The sequence below is a fragment of the Arachis ipaensis genome, chromosome B07 (assembly GCF_000816755.2).
Source record: "Arachis ipaensis cultivar K30076 chromosome B07, Araip1.1, whole genome shotgun sequence".
Classification (NCBI taxonomy): Eukaryota; Viridiplantae; Streptophyta; class Magnoliopsida; order Fabales; family Fabaceae; genus Arachis; species Arachis ipaensis.
Window position 1 is genome coordinate 7,473,651 of NC_029791.2, and position 9,851 is coordinate 7,483,501.

The 9,851-nt window shown below is 30.2% G+C and overlaps 1 long non-coding RNA gene across 2 annotated transcripts; it reads left to right on the forward strand.

Moving 5' to 3' along the window:
- LOC107609372 lies at nucleotides 5,246-7,829 on the forward strand. 2 transcript variants are annotated; one of them, XR_001613133.2, is made up of 4 exons: nucleotides 5,246-6,515; nucleotides 7,122-7,191; nucleotides 7,284-7,360; nucleotides 7,555-7,829. It is a non-coding gene; the product is annotated as an uncharacterized LOC107609372 (long non-coding RNA). The 2 variants fall into 2 exon arrangements; XR_002351078.1 differs by having other exon boundaries at nucleotides 5,247-7,191.

A 9,851-nucleotide genomic window follows, 5' to 3' on the forward strand; every position in this document is an offset into this window, starting at 1 on the left:
TTGATGAATTGGATTTTTGGGTCAAATAAAAAAATTAATTATTCGGTTAGTCTTTATAGTTTTACTAAATTTTTAATTAGATCTTTATACTTTTTTCTTTTTAATTGGGTCTTTATACTACTTTTAATTTTGTAATTAGGTCTTTTTCATGCCAAAAACGTTAAAATTAATAAGATTTTTTTTCCTAAAATATATTCGGTCAAAAATCTAATTAGATTTTTAATTATGAATACCTTTAATTTGCAAAGAAATATTCAGTTAAATTTAATATATATTTTTTACACTAGAAAGGATCTAATTATAAAATTAAAAGTAGTATAGGGACTCAATTGAAAAAAAAAGTATAGGGACCTAGCTAATTACAAATTTGGTAAAACTATAGGAACCAACAGAATAATTAAATATTAGCCCAAAGTGCTAATTTTTTAAAAAAAAATGTAAAAAAAAAAGTTAAATGAGTGGTCTCTTTAGCTTGCAAACTAGTCCATTTAACCTGAAATTTAAACCGACTTAATTTTAAAGCAAAACTCACCTATTTAAATAGGTTGGCCCAATAATTTAACCCATTTTAACGATTCTATTAAAAATATTGAATAATTCTATATTTATATTTATAATTAAATAAAACACAAATAAATATGTATACATATAGGGAGATAGTTTCTTGTGAGAGGTTAATTCACTACAAAAAATTACCAGAATAATGACCAATTTAGTGACTGATTCTGGTGGTCGCTAAAATCTTGGTTGCTAATTAGAAATTAGCGACTAACTACCGATTTTAGCGACCGATTTTTGAACAAGATCACCAAACTCTCACCAAAGAGTAGCGGTTGCTAAATCGGTCCCTAACATAATCTGTCACTAAATGATGGCCAAATTTTCTGTCGCTAAATCGGTCGCAGAGTAAATCGGTCGCTAAATGGTGACCAACTTTTTGGTTGCTGAATTAGTCGCCGATGAAATCGGTCGCTAATGGCGGAACTAAAAATCTAAATCGGTCGCTAAATCAGTACTATTCCTAATCTTATAATTATAAATTTTTACCAATTTCACATTTATCACTATTAAAACCTAATTTTTATAAATAATTATATTTTCACAAAGTATAAAAAAAGAATTAAACATAGATTAATTTTTCAAATAAATACAAAAAATATTCACAATATCTACATAGAAATATAAAATTTAAAATATTAAAAATTACTAAATACATCAAATTTATAATCCACAATCTAGACTAAAATATGATAAAAATAATTCATGAACAACATAAATCTACTCTATTTAATATCTACTTAGACCAAACAATTGCATCTATCTTAACTTATACACTCTAGTATAACTTAAGCCTCTTTTAAAGGCATCACGTCTTTTCATGATCGCAGGATCCTAATTCAGTAATAAATAATAATAACAATCGCTTTTGTTATAAATCAAAACAATATATCAAAATCAAATAAAAAACAACACAAAAACATTAAAAAATAATCTTCACTAAATACATGAAGTATTGAAAAGTATTAAGAGAATAAGGCTCATGTAAGTTACTAATTCTTAAAAATTAAGAATAAATCAAAGGGCAAAAAACATAAATAAGCAAGGGGAGAATAATTTTACACAAATCAGCCAAAGTAAAATCTGATTCATCAATCAATCAAACTATGTTTATATGTAGTTCGAATCTACCTGCTTCGAATTTGGATTGCATGTAATTCGAATCACATAAATTCGAATTACTCACTGACACTCAAAGCAACATGATTCGAATTAGGCAGCAACATGTAATTCGAATCAAGTTGATTCGAACTACTTCCATGCATGCCATTCAACGTAATTCGAAGTGGATTAATTCGAACTACACCTAAATATTTTTTTATAATTTTTTTAAATAAATTTATTTAAATTATACTACAAAAAAATATTTTATTCTATACAAAATAATTTAAAAAAATGACTTAAAAGATGTTAGGAGTACTATAAAAATTTGTAATGTCCTAATGACTTAGGGTATTAAAAAAATACTCTACATAGTCAACAATAATTTAAAAATTAAAATAAATATAATTATAACCCGTATTTACCTAAAATACTAGAATATTACAAACTTTTATAGTACTTCTAACATTTTTTAAGCCATTTTTTTAAAAATTGTTTTGCATAAAAATGGCTTAAAATGGCTTAAAATGCCCTTTATTCTATGCAAAACAATTTAAAAAAAATGGCTTAAAAAATGTTAGGAATACTATAAAAATTTGTAATGTCCTAATGACTTAGGACATTAAAGAAATACTCTACATAGTCAATAATAATTTAAAAATTAAAATAAATATAGTTATAACCCGTATTTACCTAAAATACTAGAATATTACAAACTTTTATAATACTCCTAACATTTTTAAGCTATTTTTTAAAAATTATTTTGCATAGAAAATGGTTTAAAATGGCTTAAAATGCCCTTTATTCTATGCAAAATAATTTAAAAAAATAGCTTAAAAAATGTTAGGAGTACTATAAAAATTTGTAATATTCTAATAATTTAGGTAAATATATTTATTTTAATTTTTAAATTATTATTGACTATGTAGAGTATTTCTTTAATGTCCTAAGTCATTAGGACATTACAAATTTTTATAGTACTCTTAACATTTTTTAAGCCATTTTTTTAAAAATTGTTTTGCATAGAATAAAGGGCATTTTAAGCCATTTTAAGCCATTTTCTATGCAAAACAATTTTAAAAAAATGGCTTAAAAAATGTTAGGAGTACTATAAAAGTTTGTAATATTCTAGTAATTTAGGTAAATAGTGGTTATAACTATATTTATTTTAATTTTTAAATTATTGTTGACTATGTAGAGTATTTCTTTAATATTCTAAGTCATTAGGACATTACAAATTTTTATAGTACTCCTAACATCTTTTAAGCCATTTTTTAAATTATTTTGTATAGAATAAAATATTTTTTTGTGGTATAATTTAAATAAATTTATTAAAAAAATTTATAAAAAAAATACTCAGGTGTAGTTCGAATTAATCCACTTTGAATTACGTTGAATGGCGTGCATGGAAGTAGTTCGAATCAACTTGATTCGAATTACATGTTACTGCCTAATTCGAATCAGCTGAATTCGAATTATGTTGCTTTGAGTGTGAGTGAGTAATTCGAATCTATGTGATTCGAATTACATGCAATCCAAATTCGAAGCAGGTATGTTCGAACTACATGTAAACGTGGTTTAGTTGATTGATGAATCAAATTTCGCTTTGGCTGATTTGTGTAAAATTATTCTCCCCTTGACTTATTTATGTTTTTTGCCCTAAATCAAATGAATAAATAAAGTTGATATAGACATTTAAAAAGGAACATAGAAAGGGATGTTTTTATAAACCAAAGCAAACCAAAACTTAAACTTCTCCCAAATGATTTAAGAAAACATTGTCTGAAAACCAAAATAAATTAAATTAACACATCTGATTGCAAGTTTTCTGTGAGCTGAGACATCTATAACCATTGGCTTCTAATTTGTTACTTAAGGAGTTATGTAGTAAAGGAGAAAAAAAAGAAATGATATTTGGTTTTGTAATAAGAAAGAAAATACTGCATGGAATAAGCAAGTAACCATTAAGCTAAGATGGCACTAAATGGTTTGTACAACAAAATGTATAATAAAAACCTAAGAATAAAGATAATAAGAAATTACAGCCCATCAATGACCTATTTACTGTTATTTTTGTTTAGCTGGCAATTTGCTCCAATCTATAGATGTTGTTGAAGAACACAAGGATCACTAATCCACCCAAATCTGGGAGGAAGCCCCCAAAAAATAAAAAAATAAAGAAAGAAACTAAAAAATAGGATAATTCTGCATCACTAAAAAATACAGGCCCTAACTGTGTTATGTTATTACTAATTTGCCAAGGAAGAACCTAAGACAAATCCTGAATGCATATGAGAGGCCATACAAAAACATTTAAGTTTAGTCCAAATATGAATCACATTTTAATCAATATCGCACATTATTAAGATGAACATTAACCATAACCATATGCAACTATAATCAGGTTCAGGATCAACATTTATACCTTTAACTGATAATGTTTTTGATTTAATTGCATAGATTCTCGAAATGTGTTAATTAAAAACATAATAACAAAAATCTAATAATTACATAAAAATCAAGATCCAAATGAAAAAATTGACATACCAAAAATCTAAATGAAAAATCCTGCGATCATGATATATTATTTTACAGCAAAGGAGGTAAACTATAAAGCAGTCTAATGGTATGAGAGCAATATTCATGTGTGCTGTAGAACCATGTTCTCAGAGGAAAATATATTGGTTTAGTAATTTTTCATATTAAGCTTCAATTATAATTACCATTGATAAACACAACGGCAACAAACAAATCCATACAATTACAATAAAAGAATACTAAAATAAGTATAACGAAAATTAGGTAATTATGCAAACAATAACTCACTACAAGAAAAAGCGTATTTATCGCCGCAAAAAATCGACGGCTATCTCTCCCGTCGATATTTTTCGACGGCTTGCTGTCGATATTTTAAAAAATAAAAAATAAAAATAAAATAATAAAATCGACGGCCTGTTCGTCGATTTTTTTATGATGCATTAAATTCCTATTAACTATCGTCATATTGTCAACGGACCGGATGGCGAAAATACTTTTATTTTAAAATCGACGGACATTGCGTCTATTTTTATATTTAAAATATCGACAACCTTTCCGTCGATAAATTTAAACAGTTCAGATTGCTTTCTTAAATAAAAGAAAGGGTGTGGATTTAATGTATAAAATAGACGCTAAAGGCGTTACTTTTTTTCAAATTAAAATCGACGTGAATGGCGTCGATTTTAGTAACAATGTAAAATTCCCAAACTCATATTATAAACAGAAACAGTGTCGATCTCACTACAAGAAAATATTAAAAATAAAATATTAAAATCGACGACAATACTGTCTATTATTTTAGCAACTTTCAACACCTTCTCCCTCCAATCACATTGCCGACAAAGGAACGGATAATAATTGTTTTTCTTTAAAATCGACGGATCTTCCGTCTATTTTAATAATTAAAATATCGACAATTTTTTGCCGTCGATAAATTTTAACGATGGAGATCTTCTTTTACAATAGGATGAACGGTTTAAATTTATTATATAAAATTGATGGTTAATAGGTTAATTTTTGTTTTAACTAAAATCGACGAACCTGCCGTCGATTTTTATCTAACAAAAAATTATGCCCGCGTTTATTACCCGCGTCCTTCGTTTCAATCAATTTCCCAAACATTAACCCCAAACCTCCAGAGACTCAAAGTTCAGAGTGAAGCTGCTGTTGCTTCTTCTTCTCCAACGCTTGAGAGTAGAGACCAGAGAGGAAGTCACCGTCACGGAGAGAGGCAGAGAGCAGATCAGTAGAGCTTCTTCTTCTCCGACGATTGAGAAAACCCGCCGTCTTTCGTCGGAGAGCAGAGCTTCTTCTTCTCCTCCTCCGCCGAGCCCGCTGTCGCGCCTGCCGCCGCGCCATCCTGTTCATATAAGTTCCTCTCAGTCTCTCTGATTATTATACTTATTTTTGCAGTTGTTGTATCTACTATTTTCATAATGAAATTTTGAATTTGCATTTGTTAATAACAATCGCATCACTGAAACCTAGTTAGCATAATCAATTCATCACATTTCATCAATCGCTTCATCTCTCTGTGCCGTTGTTGCTGCTGCCTTCAATTGACCGTGCTCAATCAAAATCAGTTACTCTCTCTCTTTCGTTCTTCAATTGATTTTTTTCATCAATAAAAAATTTTCAGGGAAGAATCATATCTTGCATTTTTAGGTAACAATATTAGGCTTATGACCTCTTTCCATCGCATTATCACTCGAATTGTGAGCTTAATTTCTTTTATTGATAATTTCTATGGTGTAAATAGTTGATGCATTACTAGTTTGTGATGAAGAAAATGCTCACAGTGTGTTGTGTCGTGTGATGTGATTGAAAGAGTTTATAAACCTACTTTTGATACTTACAATGCTTTGATGTCTGAATGTTATTTGAAACTGTAATGTGAATAAGGCAAGAAAATTATATTGTAAAAGTGTTCAAGAGAGGTTGTTCCCTGATGCTAGGAGTTATAACTGATAACTGATTAGATATATGCCATTGGAGTTGGTGTTGAAGGAAACTGCAGTTAGTTAATCCCTGTTATGGTTTGTTCTGTCTTCTGTGAACATTGATGAATGTTTTGGAATGTGCTAATGATAGGGAACAATGACGGCGCTTGTTGACTGCAACTGGTGCCACAATGCCATGTTGCTGTGGAATTCAGTTATAGCCTATTGATATAATTTAAGATTCTGGTGTTTATACACATGTCATTTGAATTGTTTTTGTTATATTTTAGCTGCTAGATTGCTTGCAGGTTGCATTCTTTTCTATTACAGGTACATAAAGTTTCGGCTGAGGAAGGGTAATACTGGTCTTATTTCAAGGTAAGGGTTTATCTTCAGGTTCAATGAGTTCGTCCACTAATGGAAAAACCTAAGAGTCAAATCCAGTTGAGGGTGAAGTACAATTGGAATTTGGAAGGACCGAATTGCCGAAGTTTACATTCTTTATCACCATCTTTCTCTTGCTGATTGTATCCTTCTTGGTTGTGTTTATATTAAGGCTCTGGAATCATATAATAGCATTAAAGCAAGATGAGTTCCATCTCAAAGTCTGCATTTGACTTTCCTATTGAAGAGGGTTATACCTGCTAATGAGATTGTCATCTATTGATGTCATAATAAAAGATTAAAAGTACAAGCATATGTATGAAATGCTTAAAAAATACACATTATTTGATTGCATTTGGAAGACTATTAAGATGGTAGGAGCTAGAGTCAAATACTTTTGCTAATGTAGTCGAATGTCTATATAATTTGTATTAGCCGTACTATGGTAGTTTTAGCCCCATTTGTTTAGGCTGTGACTAAAAAGTTGTAACTTTATGTTTCCAGAACTAACCTGCGTATTAATCCTTGGTTTATTTCCTTGTGGTCCATTTCTGCAACTTGAACTAACCTGTGTATTAATCCTTGGTTTATATTTTTCAGTGATTTAGTTGTAGCTTCTCCTGTGGAGGATTACTTTTTATACATTGATGATCAGAAAAATCCTAAAAGGGTTAGAATTTTGTTCAAATTACTTTTCTACTTTATCTCCAAAGAAAGAAACTCTTTTGACTCAATTCCTTTCCTCGTCATTGTTAATGGTAGGAAGAAGCTGAGAAAATTACACAACCAATTTTAGATGCTCTTGGTGAAGACTAAAGACTATTCTGTTTGTTGCCAAGGTAATGAATGAATCACAGTTAGTGTTAGCCTACTGATTGTTGAAATTATGCAGTTTTATTTGTAATTATACCTGAATCCTTTTAAATTTTACTGTAGGAGCTGCTTTTTTTCCTTTGCAAAGCTGCATGAACCATTCTTGTTAGTTTTTAGATAAATTAATCTCATTAATTTTCTGTCTTACCTTTTAATACAGTATTGAGAAGCAGCCCCCACATCAAAAAATTTAAAAAGCTGGAATAAATATGGTTGTTTGAGACGGAGATTGCGGCTGTGGCTGTGGCCGTGGCCGAGGCCGAGGCCGAAAGGGGAGGCCTAGGTTATTTAGACTCGGATGATTCTGACGATCTTGATGACTCGGATGATTATTTAGACGAGTATGAGTAGGTTATTTAATTATTTTACTTTGAATATTTTGTATTATTAGTGGATTGCAATTTAAACGAATATAAGTCTAAGTTTAGTTATTTATCTTGTCTTAAGTCTTTTATGTTAGAGGATTATTTATTATTTTGATAAGTTTGTAAACTCATTATCTAATATTTAGTATAAATTTTATTTTTATATTTAAAAGTTTATTTGTCTTGTTATTTATATTCTATATAAATTTTATTTCTATATTTATTTGCATTAATTGTTTACTATTTTTTAAATAGAAAAAATAATTAAAACATATCTATTAAAATCGACGGAATGATTGTCGCTTTTTAATTTTAAAATAGACAAGAAAAATTAAATATAGACAAAGAATTTGTCGGTATCTAAATAATAAAATCGACGGCAACTGTGTCGATTTTATTGGATCAAATATCGACAGTCACGTTGTCGATTTTAGTAAGCATATAATGAACGAAAACACTGTCGATTTTATATAATAATATCGACGGCAACCTTGTCGATTTTAGTAAGAATATAAAATTCTCAAACTCATATTATAGACAGTAACGCAGTCGATTTTATTAAATTATTATCGACGGCTAGGCAAGCCGTCGATTTTATTAGAATTTTGAAAAATCGACAAGCTTTATAGTGACCACCTCCGCCGTTCATTTTACCGTCGAAAATTAATATTATCGACGGCTAAGCCGTCGATTTTAACGATGTTTCTTGTAGTGACTAAGAAAATTTGTAACTACATCTACATATTAACAACATTATTTCTCAACAAACCATATACTCCTCAATCCTCATACTCAACTAAAGAAACGTCCAATTAATTAATTAGTTAGTTAATAATCAGTATTAAGTGACAAGTGATAAATTCCTAATCTCTTAACTTCTTACCAACTTAATGACACATGCTTCTACGATATTTAGCAAGCACTCATATTCTCCATGCTGCACCAAATCCTTCCTTAGATTATAGGCAACAACAAGAAGCAAAATTTTGCAACAACAATTATATGCTTATTTTCTGATTCGAAGTTTAATTTCAAAATCAGCGAAAAGATATAAATATTAATTGCACACAAAAAACATATCAAACATAGCAAAACTCAAATCGATGGGAAGAGAAGGAGAATACCTTCTTACGACGGAAAAATAAGAAAAGGGGTGCGAGTTAGAAGCGACAGTGGAGAGTGAGATCGAGATCAAGGTGAGAGAGATCTTTAGAGTGAGATCGAGATGAGAAAAATCATAAGAGCTTGACATCGAGAAGAAGGTGAGAGACGGTGAGCTATCAAGAAAAAGGGTGAGAAATAGTGAGCCAGCGACGAAGAAGGTTGAAGGCTTCAGGCAGTAGACGGCAGCTAAGGCGACAATGGCGCAAATAGAGAGGGTGTTGTGCTTCAGACGGTGGTCACATTAGGGTTAGTGAGAAGTGTGAGGAATCTGAAGATAGTGTGGCTAGGATAGGGCTAGAGTAACTGAGTACTTTCCCTTTTATTTAAACTAGAGATGGATTTAGCGACCGATTAGTTTATAACACTATTTTCATATTTTTGTCGCCGAATCGATCGCTAAATTTAGAAATAACGACCACTTTAGCGATCAACATCTTTATAACAACATTTTATAATTGGTCACTAAAATTGGTCGCTAACTTAGCGTAGCGACGAAATTGGCGACCAGCTAATTTTATCCTTTTTTTTTTGTTGCTGAATCGGTCGCTAAATTAAAAATAGCGACCGATTTTGTGGCTAAAGACAAATTTTTCTATTTTGGTTGCTAAATCAGTCGCTAAAATAAAAAATAGCGACCAATTTTAGTGACCAACTTCATTTCGGTCAAAGAAAAATATTATTGGTTGCCAAACCGATTGCTATTAGTGACCATTTTTGTTGGTCGCTAAAATTGATTGCTGAATAAAACTTAGCGACCGATTTAACGACCAACATTTTTTTTTGTCCTAAAAATCTTATATCGATCGCTAAATCAGTCGCTATTAGCACTAATTTTTTCAGTTGCTAAAATCGATCACTGTTCTAATAATTTTTTGTAGTGTGTGTTTGGATTGAGCCATATTGGGTTGGTTGATCGAGTTTACAGGTC